Source organism: Alligator mississippiensis, chromosome 10, assembly GCF_030867095.1.
Source record: "Alligator mississippiensis isolate rAllMis1 chromosome 10, rAllMis1, whole genome shotgun sequence".
NCBI classification, from domain to species: domain Eukaryota; kingdom Metazoa; phylum Chordata; order Crocodylia; family Alligatoridae; genus Alligator; species Alligator mississippiensis.
Genome location: NC_081833.1, coordinates 7,865,603 through 7,880,452, shown reverse-complemented (window position 1 = coordinate 7,880,452; position 14,850 = coordinate 7,865,603). Strand labels below are relative to the sequence as shown.

The following is a 14,850-nucleotide window of genomic DNA, read 5'->3' as shown; positions in this document are numbered from 1 at the left end:
TACAGCCCTTCCTGACCTGTTCCCTGTAAGAGATTTATTACTATCGGTTCATCCCATTGGTTCCCCAGGAGAGCCTTTTCATAGCACTGGTGGGAATAACATGTCAGGGAGAGGCTGACTCAAATCAATGCAAATACTCTCTTCTTGTGCTTTTAGTATTATATACGTGTATATGTATGTATGCATGCATGTGTTCGATTTATAACCTGCCTAGTCATTAAGGGCACTTTAATTTGTTTATATCTCAAACTCTTGCTTTGTAAAAACATGGGGCTGGGAGGGGAATCTGACCTGAAGCTATACCAGGATATAGCCAGAGGATAGATGATCTAGTGTTTAGGGTCCTCACTTGGATGCCCTGCATGAAAGCCTCTGGATCAATTCCCCTCTATGCCAAAGGGTGCCTACATGATCTTGGTCAAGTCTGTTAAATTCTCCAGTCCCCAACTTCTCATCTGGAAAATGGGGGATAATTACACTTTTCTACTGCAAATGGATATTGGAAGGATAAATACCTTAAGGACTGTGAGACAAGGTTCCTTGGGTGAATTTGATATCTTTTATTAGACCAACCCAAATGGTTGGACAATAGTTATTAAGCAAGCTTTTGGGTTCAAAAACCCTTCGTCAGGCTAAGGAAGCTTCAGCAGTTGGTGTGTGCTCTTCCCGGATGGAATGAAATTAAGGACTGTGAAGTGCTCAGATGCTATAGTAATGGAGGACTTATACAAGTATCTTGGATAACCTGGTGATTAGCATAGCTGTCCCTGTTTGGGGAAGGCTGGAGCTGTCAAGGTAAGCAGAGTCTGAGCTGTTACTAAGGGCTGATGAGAGAATCTAAAATTTCTAAAATGATAGTCCTAACTCGGGTAAAGGTTTATGTCATATGGCATTTACCTGAGGTCTTGCTTCTCTGTCTCTCTCTTTAGTCTTCATTTGAAAATCACTTCTGAGTCTACTGATATCAATAGATATCAATCCTTATCATCAGTAATCCTCACAGTCAAGGACGATTGCTTTATCTGAGAGCCCAAACATGGCTGATAAGGCTGATCTGGGATCGACAGACTCTGTTGCAAGTCGGGCATGTATTTCCATGCAGGGTGGGCGGCTCTGAGTTCTTGATTTGATTTGCAACGTACCGTTTCTGCCGCTCCTGCTTTTCTATCTCCCATTGTAGTCATGAGGTTTCAAAGTACTGCGATCCTTACAATAGACTCTTCTTCCATTTGGGGCAATCCTGGGCGATAGTCTCCTATGAGTTGATGTTGCTGATGTATTTTTTTCAAGTTGGCCTTGAGGATGTTCTTGTAGCACTTTCTTTGCCCTTCTCTTGAGCATATGCCTTGACTGAGTTGGGAGAATAAAACTTGCTTTGGGAGTCTGGAGTCAGACATCCAGATAACATGGCTAGCCTAGTGACGCTGATGTTAGATGATCATCGCCTTGATGCTTGTGGTGTCTGGTTACGTGAGGACGCTAATGGTGGTGCATCTGTCTTCCCACTGGATTTGAAGGATATTCTGTGGGCAGTGTTGATGGTAGTTATCCAGCAACTTGAGGTGTCTCCTGTACATTGTCTATGTCTCAACTCCCTACAGTAAGGTGGGGATCACAACTGCTTGATAAATCATGGACTTGGTTTTGGATCTGATGTCACGATCTTCAAACACCCATTTTCTCAGTCTGCTCCTGAATGAACACAGACTACAGCATCATCAGCATACGGGAACTCAATGACTGACTGAGGTCAGGGTGGTCTTGGTTTTGGCTTGGAGTTGGCTGAGATTAAACAGCTTGCCATCCATTCGACAGTTTAGCTCCATTTTGGCTGGAAGCTCATCGGTGGCCAGATGTAGCATTGCAGTAAGGAATATTAACGAGTGTTGGAGTGATTACACAGCCTCGTTCAACTCCCATCATAACCTCAATGGGGCCCGTGATAGATCCATGACTGAGAACCACTGCTTGCATACTGTCATGGAGCAGGTAAATAATGGTGGGCATTTGCATTTCAAAATCATCCTCCATAGCATGTCTCAGTTGACAGCATTGAAAGCTTTCATGGGGTCCAAGAAGGCCATGTAGAGAGGTTATTGGTGTTCCTAGCACTTTTCCTGCAGTTGGTGATCAGTGAAGTTCGTGTCAGTTGTGCTTCTTGATGCCCTAAACCCAACCTGAGATTTCAGGAGGAGGTCGTCAGCAAGTGGAAGGAGACGGTTATTCTGGAGAGTTATTCCAGATTTATACCTATGAGACTGATAGCAAAACCTGTCTCTCAGAGTTCGTGCCAGTTTGAGACGAGTCACTGTGGGCTATGGTTAGTTTGGGAGATGTTATCTAGTATGTCATGCTCGAATGATTCCGATTAAAGTGCCATAAAACAGATGTTCTCAAATGCGATATTACGCATATTACAAAGGTGTATAATCTCCACTTGATGTATGTGCGTAAGTCCCATTAGCACTAATGGGAGTTAATGTGTACATGCGGCTAGAAGAGAAGAGGCTATTTCCCTGTGTGTCAAAGACTAATAAAAATGACATTTCAATTTGGATGCCCAACCTTCAATTTATGCAGTAAGCACTTCAGAGGAATCTTTTGACGGCTGGAGTGCCATAATTAACTTCAGACTCAAATAGATTTGTTTATGCTATTTCCACAGTTTAGTCATATGAATTAAGACTTTTTAATGGGTCTTTTACAATGGGAAAGCAAATGAGATTTCTTACAGGCTGGTCCCCCAAAGACTGTGGAAGGGGGACTGAGCTTCGAAGAAAAAAAATCTCGTCTGTAGCATTGTCTTCTTCTCTGGGTTCCAGTGAATAAATGATGCAAAGACTTTGCAGAGTTCATTGGGCTTTGCATCCGAGCCACGGCAATAAAACACAAATCCATTTAGGGCATTACAAAGCTGACAAAACTTAGTTGCGCTTTTTGAAAGCTTGGTGGTAGAATTTGATTCTGAAATTTTGCGGGGCAATAGCTTCTTAATGTTGCGAATGGAATGAAGTAGTATAGCAGGCATCAAATGAAAATCCATCGTTAATTGTTTTAGAAGGAAGGTTGGAATCCAGGTTTTCTCATTGTATTCAGGCAAATTTCCCCAAAGGATTGTTAACATACTGTATAATCCAAGCTTGAAGGAATCAGTATATTCTAATGGCACAGGAGCCTACACAAAATAAATACATACATATATAATCTGCTATGTTAAAAAGCCCTGTATTTATGTTCACTGTGTTGTTAAACATTGACAATTTGAGAGTTCATTAATATGCATCCTTCAGAGGTCTTGATCCCTCAAATCATTTACACCTACTGTGCTGGGTTTTATCCAGCTAGCTACATTAATTCCACTGTCCCATGGCAGAGCAAGCAGGAATCCTTTAATGAAACAAATTGCTAACATTGTGCCTAATCAACAGAATTGTTAATCAAGTGCAGGAACTGGCTGAAAACAATGACCACCCCCATGCAATACCCTAAATTATTGGAAAGCAACAGGGTTGCACGGATGTTACTGAGGTCAAAGGCTTTCAGATGCCAGGGAGCAGAATTGGTCATTATATCAAAAGAACTAGTTATGGAAGCCCTTGGTAGACAACAGATACAGGATGCCCCCATGCAACTTTTCAGAGTTAGACTGCCCTTGTCTCTTTATAGTCCACAGAAGTTTGAGACAAGCTTGAAATATCTATGCTTGTTTTGAGCATCCGTCCTTGCATGCGTGTTGCATCATCACCATTTATATTTAATCATATGTAGCTTTCTGCTCCTGGAAGCACTGGTAGTAAGGTTTGGTTGATTTAGTAACTTTGGCATGGAAATGGGGGACAAGATTCCTAATGACATAAGCCCACCTGCAATAGCCAAAGCAACTTGTTTTAGTCCTCCATGAGTCACACGCAACTTTCCATGTTCTTTCCTTTTTAACATATTTTGGGAAATTCTTTGTGCATTAGAAGCAAAGCAGCACATACCATATGACAGTTGACTGAGTAGAGAAAAGATCTAGCTAGTACCTGCTGAATACTGCCTAGCAGGCTAAGGAAGTATCTTGTGTTGTTACTGGGTTTGATGGTTCATTAGCGGTGGAAGGTTTTACATTGCACTACTCTCAGCTAGGTTTAAGTCCTAAGCCTCCTTCTGAAAGGACCTTGACTCATTAGAGAAAAATCAAGGAAGTTTTCCTGGTAACTAGGGATGTTCCCACACTCTCTCTTCAAGTCTGGTTACTGCTTCCCTGTCTTCCGTTTACTTGGTTGTACCCACCAGATTTCTGTGGAATCCAAAAGGTTATGGGTTCATCCAAAAGGTTACGGGTTCATAAACCTCGCCACTTCTGTTTGTGAAAGTTGGCTTCTGATGGCGCTTAACTTATGATCGTAGTGTTGAGTTGCTACTGGCATTCACATAGTTGCAGCCCTGCCTCTGCAGACAGGGCTTCATTTTGGTGTAGTAGCGGAGGCCCTGGCTGTTGTTGCACACTTCTGCCAATGAGCTGCTCACAGCATTTAAATTCTGAATTTCAGGAGAGGGCTTAGCTTCATGCCACTGAATAATGAGACCTACCGAATGGCCAAACTGAGCATAGCAGTGCTACCTGATCCATTTTTCTTGCCACCTGCCTTTTCACTTCATCCGGGGACTGGCCTTCTGGGCAGATCTCTCTCAGTCACGCTTTAATCCGTGCGTTTAATGGTGACTCAAAATGACAAGTGAAGGAAGAAGCACTGCAGCTAGAGGCAAGGAACCCATGAGCATCTAGTTCACTTTCTGTTATATCCCCTTCTCAGTCCCCTTTTGCTGTTCAACCTTTTCTCTCTTGCTTGCTACCTCTTGCTGCGCTTTATGCTAAGCTTAAAGACATCAGAGCTGTGTCCCTAAGTTGGAACTTATGGACCCAAATGAAGCCAAAGGGACAGCACTCCTCAGGGTCTATGTTTGTTCAGTAGCAAAAATTGCAATGCAACCACATCACAACCAAAAATTGTGCGTGTGGTACTGTCAAGTAGTCAAGAATGAATAAAAATAGTGCCTTGAAAAAGGAGTTGTTCCTACCGTTCAAGCCGGGCTGCAGAGCTACATTTCGGTGTACTTCAGTAAGTTCTCCTTCTGAAACCATATCGCTGTCATTCTGATCGTGTAGGTCTCCCTAATAAGCCCCTGCAGTGTTACAGCTGAAAGGAATCATCCGTCATCTTTTTGACCACGAGACACTGCTTCACGCAAGGCTTCTTTGGTGCATTTAAGTGAAGGGTGGTGGTTTTTTGAATGAGGTGAGAAATGATCCCTCACTTGACCTGGTTGTCATCTTCTCTCCTTTTCCTGAGCCTCTTCTGCAGCGGTGAAGATTACAAGCAGATCTAAAGGCGTTTGGAAACCAGCAGAATAGTGCAGCTCTCAGGGTCAAAAGGTCCTTGTGAGCCTAGTTGAGGCAATGCTTTTTGGGAGGTGATGTTTCGAAGTTGTCATGTCTGACTTGCTATTCTGGATAGTCCAGAAGGAGCAATGGCAATGACACTATTGTTGTTTTCTAACAAGAAAGGACATATGGCTACTGACATTTTTAATAAGTTTTTTTTTTTTAAATGTCATTGACTTCTGCAGTTTTGCTGTGCAAAAATTCTTGCCAAGTCCTGAATGCACCAGTCACTGTCACTGCCTCTATAGGAGGTTTCAAAGGACTACGCTAATAGCCTTGGATCCAAATTGTCCCATGAGCTCCATTAAGGACCTCGTCTCTGCATCGAAGCAAAAGGACAGAAATCTCTCTCCCTATCACCCCAGTGATTAAGATGAGACACTGGCTGCCCTGCCGGTTAGCATACCATGCCCATGTAAGCATCTAGCACCTCACCTCACTAGTGAATAAGCAAAGAAATTGCCATGCTTGGTCACAGCAGTCAGCCCTCATGTACATGTCCTGCCTCCAGAAGAAGTCACATTGGTCTACAAGACGGGTATACATACAGCCACTCCATCTTTATTCCTTTAACTATTGTGATACTTTTGAATGCATGGGAAAAGCAGATCTGAAAACCCCAAAACTTATTTACAGTGTTTTAAAAAAATAAGGTGGGCACCAGAAAGTCAATTCTGGATTAAGTTACACTGCATGAAGGATCGGTTGTATCCTCCAGGCTGGCTTTGACAACGAGATGTCTCACCTTGATGTTCTTTGGTGGGATAATGTCTTTGATAACATCAACAAGGAGCTTATACAGATCATTGTATCCTGTGGAGTCTTCTCTGCTGTAGGGATCGGGCTGCGGCTGTCACGAGAGGCAATGAAGTGCGTGTTTCTTCAACACTGCAAAGATGAAACAAAACTGAATATAGTTCACTTTTATTTTTTCCTTCAGATTCTTTTGGGATTTGGGGCAATTGCAGTGGCTATGTATTGCTGTCCTTAGCAGCAGGGTGGCACAATACAAGTGGCACCTGCATTTTAAGGCTCCTAATGTGGATTTTGACTTACGGACAAAGCTCTTTTTGCAAACAGTTTTGCCTTAATACCTCCGATCCCCCACTTCAATCAAATGACCTCTTTCTTCTGAACTTTCCTGAGGGCAGATGGTTTTCTCTTACTCTTCGTATTTGACTTAGGATCTGATTCTGCTACACTTGCAGCAGATACATTTTTGACTGAGATGAAGACGCACTGAACTGAAGCATGCTAATGGGATAACCTTTCATTTATAAAGATCTGAGCTCAAGTATTTATTTGGCATCCTAAGTGGAAGTGAATGTGGGTATTTTCCATCAGGGGCCCCTTGATGGTTTGATACCTGTGCCATAGATCCGCTGCAGAACGTGTCAAACTATAAGGTAGCTACACGTCTTTCCTGGGGTGAAAGGTGGAATAACAGTAACAGCTGCAAAGGAGGAAAGAAGTGAGAGGTAACTTAATTTTATATGGTTTGTGCAGACTCTACCATTTATTGGCCCCTCGTTCACAAGGGAGGAATAAGACTTTCAGTGTAAATATGAATGGCATAATCTGATCCTTAATATTTTCCGGAGACTGGACCTATTTAAAAAGAGACTTTCAGCTGTGATTCTTGCTCCCCAGCTCCTCAGCTGGTGGAAACCAGGGTGACTCCACTCATTTCAATGGAACTATATTCATTGATGCCAGCTGAGGATATCACCTCACCGCTCTATGTATTAGAGATCCAATGATTATACACACTGCTATACATTTAACTGCACCCCATTACATACAGGCAAGCAGCCCTCACACACAAGATTAGCCAATTGAAATCCAAACCCAAAGGTCCCCTTTATCTGATCTAGATTTTAAGAATTTCATTGAGATGTTTAGCTATAGGGAGACACAACAGCCTGCCCTGCGCAGTCACTGGATCTTTCATTAGCTTGTGTTAATATATAGGACATCGATCAACTTAAACTTGATTTACTGCTGTTCTTAGCACAAGCAGTTAAAGGTCCCTCTTTTCTCTTAGTGTGTAATGCAAAAGTGCAGAATATTAAATCCTGCATTATATCCATTAGGAAGTCAAGCAATTAAACAGCCATGTAATCCTCAGAGCAGTTTAAAAGCTTTTCCATTATGTTATTAACTACACATTAGCAAAGAGCAGTGCTTAATGGCAAAAGCCCTCAATATCCCAAAATACACAAGTCTGGGCAACATAAAAAGTTGGTATGGTTTCAAGATTTTTTTTTAAGTGAAGTTGCATTCAAAATCAGCAGAAACCCCATGATAAGCCAATTAGAAGATCCTATATGACAAAATACCAATGGGAAGCAAGGAATAGCTGTTTATGAAGAAACGATGCCAGCCAACTCCTGGTATATTGATGCTTAAAGGTGGATTTTCATGGCAAAATTGGCTTTTGAATAAATGGACTTAGTTTGCATTTTTCTGGCTGTCTTTGCAGACATTTATATTTAGAGGAGAGCTTTTCTTTCCTCCACCTTTTAGCTTTCTTTATTCCAAACTTCTAATTTTGTGCTTATTAGAAAAGATGGGATTTTGCAAGGGTATTTTTGATCAGAAAATGTTGGGTTGGCAAAGCAAACTTTTTTGAGGGGAGATAATTGTTTTGATGAACATTTCATTGAGAAAAACCTCAAATTTGGGATGGAATTTCTGGTCCAAACAGGACACACAAGCACACGGTCCCTTCAGAGTAGCCAGTAGCCTAGTGGTGAGGAGTCCATCTGGGATATGGGACATTCAGGTTCAAGTCACTGTATCTGATCAGGCAGAGCAGGGTCTGAGCATGGGTTATGGGGGGGGGTGTGGTTTGCATTGGTTTTTTGTTGGTTTTTAAACATTGCAGCAGAACATCCTGACCTACTATTCCTGAATGGTACTTCCTTCTCCGTCCCCTCCCATCCCCGTTTCTTCTTCTTTCCCTTCTTCTCCCCAGGAAAAGCCTTCAAAGTTTTCCAATCTTATCTTATCTGCAAAATAGATTTTTTTTTAAAACCTGGGTGTTTCATGGAGCACAACATTAGTTTCCCTGTTCAGCTCCAGTATCCTACACATTCGGGTTAAAAATGAATCATTGTCATCTCATACCATTTACACATGGCAGGGGTCAGTGAGAGAATCATTAGAAGAAGACACCAAACATTTCCTTGCTCTGAAGTGACATCTTTACATGTTGCCTTTTGCTCTTCATTGAGGAGTGTGTGTGCACACGCTTGCTTGTGTTCATTAATTTTATGTGAGTGCTGAATATTAGCTACCCCTGAGGTGGAAAACCTTGGTCAACAATACCATGCAAAGTACAATGGGATCATCTTTTTTTTCTGTGCAGAGCCAAGTGGACTTCAGTTTTTAGGATGGGAACAGTCTGGAGAGGTTGGTGTGCTGCCATGATTGCTGTTGATATGACTGAGCAGCAGTTTCTTTGGGCTAGACTGTGACTTCAGGCAAAGCCCTACTAACGGAGCAGTATGAGAGCTACACCATCCCAGAAGCAGCCCTTAGAAGCATCGGCACCATGTTGCTCCAGTGGGCTAGTAATTTTATTGCTGCTCTTTGTAGCCAGGAAGTAAGACACCCCTGGAACAGCTCAGCTGAGCCATTCAGCATACAGGAGTTGTAGAGAGGTGTATTCTGCCTTCTCTCTACAACATTGCTCCTGGGGGTAAGTAAAGGTTTTTACAACACTTGCTTACTAAAACACACCTGGATTCAAAGTCCAGTTGCATGGGCAGGTATATCAGGGAAAGTCTCTTTGGCTAGGGACAGAAATTATGCATAAACTGGTAGAAGTGATCAGAAACCAGTTCAGATCTGTAAAACAATGGAAGATCAGTGTGCATAAACTGCTTTCAAAATGGCCAACACCAGTTTAAGATAAACCTGGGTGGATGTAGTATCAGACTAAACTGATTTAAATTAAACTGATTTAATTCTGAATTTCTGTCCCAGATCCCCTCTAGATTCAAGTTAACTCACAGTCCCTCAGCATCCCAAGATGCTTTGCATCTCCCCCACAAACCCCTTCCCCCCACAGGGTGGATGTGGTAGCCTCAGCCCAAGCTGTCTGCTCCAGCCAAGCAGGGAAGTGTGCTCTAGTGCCCCCAGAGTCTGGCCTGGGCCACTGCAGGCAAGTGAATGTCTGTTCACTCCCTTATCAGTTCAATTTATGCAGCTTAGACTAACCTGCGAAGATTGAATCGATTCAGCCTCAGGCATTTTGACCGTCTGTACTTAGCCCTTCTTTGCTCTGACACATTGTTTTATCCATAATGTGGGCTCTTAAGAGCTTAGTAGCACCAGCAGAAACCAAAGCAGCAATCATACAATAACCTCATGGGATACCAGTGAGCCACTTTAAGCCCTAAACTCTTTTTTAATACTCTAGTGGTTAACCAATGCTGGTTTTAAGTAGAGTGCTTTATAAGGAGAGCATAATGTATAGGGTTCAATGTATAGGCTTCAATTTAGGGAAGCTCTCTAGTCAGAGCAGCACATGGACACTGGCTTAACTTTAAGAGTGTGTTTACACCCCATTGAAGTCATTTTGAACACGTTTCCGTGCTGCCCCGCATAAGGGCCTGAGCTCTCAAGCTGCAAGCACTCATGTAAATCACTTGTAGTGAAGAGGTTGAACTCTGCAAATTATCACCAAAAGGCTGATCTGTTAGCTGAGCTAGCCTTGCTTCGGATTTAATTTTTTTTTAAAAGGTGTTTATCACAGAATTGAGACAGAGCTTGTCTACGTGCATATGAGCTTCTTGATTTAGTACGAGGCCAGGATGGGGGAATACAAGGAAATATAAAAGGACTGACAGCTCTATGCTGAACTGCCTGTGTGTTGTTAGGACTCTTGTTCTGCAGTGACTCTAGCGGGCTCCTCATCCCGGACTCGAGGTATTTTCGGAGGAATGGGGGTCTATGATTTAGGATACTTCAAAGAGGGAGGGAGTGTTAGTGTTCCTTGTTTGTGGTCCTCATTGGACAAATGCTGATACACTGCCAGTTCCTAGAAGGCAAAGCTAACTGTGTTCCTGATTCAACCAAAGCGCTTCAGAAGCTGGGTAGGTACTTAAGTTACTCCCTGGACTTGTACAGAAGTGCTTGGCTGTCAGAAGGAGCAGGCTTTGCGCAAGCTCCCCCGTAAGGTCTCAGTTTTGCCCCCGGGGTTACTTTATCTCAGTGTTTCTTTTATTCTTTGGTTCCCCCTTTATAGAAAACCCAGCAACAGATCCTATCCTAAAGCCCTTGACGTCAATGCAAGTCTTGCCATTGACTTCACTGGGCCACGGATCAGACCCATGTTTTATCTACATAAGGTAGGTGACAAGTTCTTAGAGACGATCATTGTATATAAATAGTAAGAGCCTCTAAGAGCAACAGGATAATGTGCTTATACAATCATAGCCCCCACTTATAAATATGCATTCTAGTTTTTTGGGTTTTTTTAAATGACCATTAGGCTACACAGTCGCCTTCTGGTTTCATTTACCCAAAGTACACTTTTGTGACAGAGAATTGCTGCCCATTGATGTCTTATTTTGAAATGTTTTTCATAATTCTTATTTAGGTTCTCTACTGATGAAGGAAGGAGACGGCTAATTCCTGGGAGTCTTTGTGCACCTCATTTATCTATCTAAATCCCCCTTCTTATTTCCCACATATGCTTCTCCGGTCCACCTACTTCTAACCCCAATAGCTGGCAGAAGAAACCAGCATTTTGTATGAGAAACACCACCCCTCTAGAGAAATATTTCAATGTGCTCCTAGTCTCTCACAGTATTTTTCTGCAAAATTAGAGCATGAAAAAGGATAATAAATGTTAAACAAAGTTAAAAGCAGATTTGCGGAGACTTAACAGACAAAAATGTAAGATTAGGTTGAACTCACACTTAGAGGGATTAAAAGACTGTCTGTTTGTCCTTTGATCTCGTTTCTGTTGCTGTAAAGATCTTCAGGGTCAATGGTATGGGGGATTATCGCTGTTCTAAATTATTGTTCGGATTTGCAGTAATGGATTACATGCAGAAAAATGGTCTGTCATGGAAACTGTAAAGATACCGTACGCCGTTCCAACCTCCCATTTAAACTGAAGCACCAAATCCCAGCAAATGCTCTCCACTTAATTAGCCTGGAAGAGAAAACTATCACACTCTGTTAACAGCAGTAATTGTTTTCTGCCTGGCTTCCATGGTGGGGGAGACACAGCTATGGCACGTCAGCCTGTTTCATTGCACATTAACAGAGTAAAATTCAGGGTTTACAGTGGATGGCTACTTTTTCCAGATCCAGCTAGCAGAACTGGCTTGCTTTTTCCTGGGTGGTGGTAGTGAATTTCAATTGTCAGAGATGGAAAATACTGTACCTTGTTTCATGCTGGAAAAAAGAATAGATGTTGGGCCAGATTCTCTGCTACAAGCTGCCAAATTTCCCCTGGCAAATCTCTCCTGAAGCTGCATTCGTATAAGACAGATGAGGGCTTGACCTGATAGATATGGTAGCAGATTAGTATAGAAATACTCCAATAACGTCTAGGAGTGGCTGTCAGAGAAAAACACGATTGACAACGGAGAGAGTTGTCTTAATCAGTTCTTTTCCTTTACTGACCAGACGTTTCCCCCTCTCCTTTCCCGTTCTGCATCGTAATGATTCTCTCAGTAAAGATACTCTCCCTGATTTCCTTCTTCTTTTACTTAAGTGCCTACATTTTGGTCGGTGCTATAAAGTGTGCACGCAACATTGTGTACTACTAATTAGCCAGCCTTTTCCTCCTTTTTATGGCTGCATTCCCACACCCTTTTTATCAGATAATAGCTCAGAGAAAATACCCGTGATCCTACTATCTAGCCATTGGGCAGGCTTACTTAGCGGTATAAACCTCAGATATTGAAGCCATGGAGCCGTAAAGTCAAATCCCCGCAGCATCAACTCACCCCTCATTTTTCCGAGGTCGATACATTGAATTTCACGCAGTTTAGTATGCAAAACATTTGGGTGAAACCTTATTATGCTAAGGTCCTGCCTGTTGTGGATGGACTTTACATGATCCATGACACTCCCATTCAGGGTAGAAGTTTGCTTTGTGTCCGTACATAGAGATTACATTGTAAGTGGAACCGAAATACTAGCACCTCCAGGTTGGAAAGCAGTGTGCGCATTTACTGTGTAGCAGCATTACAGTCACGGTGAAAATGCAGCACAAGGGATTTAGGAACGTCATCATGAAATAAAATCAAAACGTTAAGGTAAAGATGAGACATCAAACTGTTCAAGCCAGATACTGCAAGGCAAAGCGCTATCCATTGAGTTGAGCATGTGCTTCTAGTGATATATCTTAAAGAGGAGCAACCAGTGCGGTCACTAGCTACTGGTTGCGGGACTGGGACGATGGGCTACACCATTTAAGTATTTCACCAAGAACCAGGTAGTTTGAAATTTCTTTTAAGAAACAGCTCTTTTCCAGGCTGATCGTAGATTTTACTCCATAGTATTTAGTTGACTTAGGTTGAAAAGCCTTTGAAATACTTTTCTTCTGTTTGGCATAAAAACTGGGAAGTGAATGTACGAGATGATGTGGTTAAGAAAGAATGGGCTATAGAGAAAAGCTAAAGGTATTATTGTATAAAATGATAGAATAATATGAATACTCCTTTAATTCTGATCACCACTAAAGAGGTTTTGCTAGCCTCCCAAATGACTGTAATTTGAAGTGAGATTAAGACAGTCTAATCCTGTTAGGTGTTGAGTGTCTAGGGGGACTTCATAACTCGCAAGAAATTTGGGGATAAGGATCATCATTTTTATCACCTTAATGTAGTTAAATATAAACAATACCAAGTACACGGTCTGATGTGTCCCCTGCAGAGGTTTAAAATGCATAATATAACTAAGGGATTGTTTTATGGATGAGCCACAGGAGGATGGGAATTACTGTAAAAGTTTTACAGTTCTTTACAGGGGAGTCATTAATTTTATCTTTTGAGCACGGTTGTGTGTTTATGACAATGCATAGTTCAAAAAAAAAAAAATCACTGAAAAAATCCCTTAAAATTTAGCATCTCTTCCTTAGACCCAACCTCTCAGCTCCAGTTTATGCAAGTGAAACTAGTGAAGCCAGTGGCTTAGATTTTAGCACAAGAAAACAGTCTACTGTAAGGGGTTGTGCATCCCTGCACCATCCCAAGAGCATCCAAGTGAGCCGTTTTAGGTTAAGGAGGCAAAATTCATTGCTGCTCCTAGGTGGATACAGGAGAGAAAGCAATGTGTAGTACTATTGCAACAGCCCTAGTCTAGTCTGAAGTAGCTGTACTGACCAGCAAATAAAGGATGAGCCACAGCTCAGCCTTTCCCCCCTCTTAATCTGCTACCAGGGAAAGTAAGGACGTGTGCGTACCTTGGATGCAAAATCTGGGTATGCCTTTTATGTAGGGGTCTCAGTCAAACAAGCATGTAGATCAAGACACACTTCAGCCCGAAGTAACAAGTACCATTAAAATCTATGGGGCCAGCGGCACAAGTAAGGAATACTTATGTGAATTAGCCTTGTAGGATCAGGTTCGATGTCATTTTTAGCGCTTCGAAGTATTCACATTTTCTGCAACTGAATCTCTTGTTGAACAGAATTAAAATTCCTACCTCATACATGCTATATGTAAAATAGCTTTGATTTAAAAGCAGGAACTGATTGGATCCTGCCAGATTTTCTAGGCAATCAGTCTTGTACTTTGTTACAGTGTTTTTTTTCTTTTTTGCCTTAAAGGATGGACAAGCAGTGGATGTGTGAGTCAATGACTAGTTTTGAAACAGCTGTATGTCTGATAATGATTGCCGGCTATGAAATTCCCGTCACAAACAAACGCATGGAACAGATTGGCATAATCCAACCTTCAAAGGAGCTGGAAGGCATCCACTGAACATGGAATTTGTATGGACAAGAAGTTTGTCAAGATAATTCACTACTCTTTATGGGAGTTGAGAGCTAATTAGAGAATGCGCTGAGAAAATACCAGTCCCCCGTCACAAGATAGCTGTTCCCTGACCTTGATCTCTGGCCAACTTGCTCAACATCAAACAACTGATGGAGGATCGTGTGATTTTTTTTTTTTTTATCAGAGATTTAACTTAAGCAATGATATTTGGTAACTGAATCTGCTTGTTGCTACGTCTTTGGCTGGCTGCTATTGGCAAATGCACCTTCAAAGCTCAGATTTCTCCCTTTTCAACTGAAGGTTGTTTGATGGTTACCATAAGGCAGCTCTTCTTTACAGATCGGCCACCCTTGTAAGTGGGTTAAATATCAGGTTTCATCCACAGTTACCTTAAAGCTAATTTACACCCCTTTGGTAGTTTAAAGGGGCTTTAAAATAGGTTAAAGCATCATTTAC

At 42.0% G+C, this 14,850-nt stretch overlaps 1 long non-coding RNA gene across 1 annotated transcript; it reads right to left on the bottom strand.

Annotated features, from left to right (window-relative positions):
* Positions 1–6,018: 6,018 nt before the first annotated feature.
* On the bottom strand, positions 6,019–11,947 carry LOC109283002 (uncharacterized). Its single transcript, XR_002090045.2, has 3 exons — positions 11,832–11,947; positions 6,795–6,881; positions 6,019–6,316 (listed from the first exon to the last, which is right to left on the bottom strand). It is a non-coding gene; the product is annotated as an uncharacterized LOC109283002 (long non-coding RNA).
* Positions 11,948–14,850: the final 2,903 nt, after the last annotated feature.